The sequence below is a fragment of the Desmodus rotundus genome, chromosome 2 (assembly GCF_022682495.2).
Source record: "Desmodus rotundus isolate HL8 chromosome 2, HLdesRot8A.1, whole genome shotgun sequence".
Lineage (NCBI taxonomy): Eukaryota > Metazoa > Chordata > Mammalia > Chiroptera > Phyllostomidae > Desmodus > Desmodus rotundus.
The window spans coordinates 129,546,743-129,548,750 of record NC_071388.1 but is presented as its reverse complement, the minus strand read 5'-3'; the positions used below and the strand labels follow the sequence as shown (position 1 = coordinate 129,548,750).

The window sequence follows — 2,008 nt, the reverse complement described above, 5'->3', positions numbered from 1 at the left end:
AATTGTGTAGGTTTTGTATATTATGTTGTTTTTAGTTTGTAAAGTAACCCTATAGAAACAAGATAACTAAAAAAAAAAAAAACACAGAAAAAGATAGCAGAACTCAGGGATTAGAGTTTAGCCTTAATTGATATGCTTAAGTAACTAGCTTTCGAATAAAGACTCCTTTCCTTTACCACCAAACCTTTGCCTCTGGAATTGTTGCCTAGAGGGAGGCAGCGGGCAGCAGGCCCCCAAGTATTGTTTAGTAACATGAAGAAGGAATTTGATTCACAACAGACATATTAAATAAGATTTGTTTTTGTTAAACTGCTAAGATTTGGGGATTTGTTTTTATTAAACAAAGCATAATCTAGCGTATACTGATGAATGCATTATCTACTGTACAATATAACCCTGTATTTCAAAATAAAATCTAAAGGCAGATTCATATGATATATTTATGTCTTTTTATTCTCCCCTACATTCTTTTAGGGACAAAACAATGTATGAAATGATACTTTACATATATATGCACATATATAAATTCTATCATGTGTTTACATATATACATATGTGTGTATATATATATATATATATATATAAATCTCAACAAGCTGCCCAGAAATATTCTCACCTATAAGCATAAAATTTAAAGACTATTTCTTCTAAAAACTAAAAATAACTCCTTAATTTCATCAATCGTATAGAGCTTATACTAGTTTTTTAAATTTGATTGTAGAGACAGAGAGGAAGGGGAGAAGAGAGAGACAGAGAGAGAGGCACACACACACACAGAGATACCAATTTGTTGTTCCACTTATTTATGCACTCATTGGTTGATTCTTGTAAGTGCCCTGACCAGAGATCAAACCCGCAACCTTGCCGTATTGGGACAACAGTCTGACCAACTGAGCTACCCAGCGAGGGCTATAATAATTTGTTTTAAAATATCATAACCATAGTGTTCAAAAAATCAACTTATGGACCTTATTTTTTAAGTGTCTGCATTTTTAAATCACTTATTTCTCAGTCTTTTGGCTAATACCAAGTATAGTATTTGTTCTTATAAGTTTACTATCTGATTCATCTTCTATCTGAGGACATTGTATTAAATGTATTTTGGGGGCAAGAAGATGGAATAGGAGCTTGCTCAGTCCACTTCGCACATTGACCCGGTCTGTAGTACTTCCAGGAATGGGCAGCCCTCTTGGGAGATAAAATTCATCATATGAAGAGGAGAATCCATTTGCAGTGATTTGTTACCTTTCCTAGCAGGTGTCCTGTCAAAACCCTCAGCAGAGCCCTAGCCCCGTGTAGAAGCCCTAGAGGTCAGTTGGTTAGAGTGTTGCCCCAAGTGGAACAACAAATAGATGTTTCTCTTTCTCTTCCTTTCTCTTCCTAAAATCAATTTTTAAAAGCCTTCATTTTTATAAAAAACATGAAAACCAAAACATTATTCTAAAACAAACAAGAAAAGAACATACATTGTCATGTGAACATGGAATTGGTGGTACTAATTTACCAGACAGAAGTCTTTGTCCACACTGTTAATGTAAATAATCAAATCTCCATTTTTATGAAATAATGTTGAAACTATATCATAGAAATATATTCTTTAATTTGTATAGTACTAAACTGTATTTTTCATATTCTTATTTTCCATTGAATATAAAGATTTCCCAAAGGCTGGCTGGAGATGCCATCAAACTTTTTGAGGCTCTCTGTGGATGTACCACTTTCCTCTTCTTGGCATATGTTGCATGGTTATATTCTTCCTCGGAAAACTGGGGTTGACTGAGTATGCTTAATGTAGAATAATGGCATTGCCTGGAGCAAGGGTAACATAGTGTAGATCCCATCATTCCTGTTTGGATATGTCCAATCCCAGGTTTCTCATATTCGCCTTTATTCACCTCCTCTAGACCCATCCAAGAGGGACATAGGGACCACAAGCAAAGTCTTACAATATTGCAACAGCATATGCTACCATATCTTCCTGTACAGCGATTTCATTTTTTGTTTCTCT

At 34.7% G+C, this 2,008-nt stretch overlaps 1 non-coding gene across 1 annotated transcript; it reads left to right on the top strand.

Annotated features, from left to right (window-relative positions):
* The first annotated feature begins 1,000 nt into the window (after positions 1–1,000).
* Positions 1,001–1,189, top strand: LOC112313216 (U2 spliceosomal RNA). The gene has a single exon (XR_002975678.1). It is a non-coding gene; the product is annotated as a U2 spliceosomal RNA (small nuclear RNA).
* Positions 1,190–2,008: the final 819 nt, after the last annotated feature.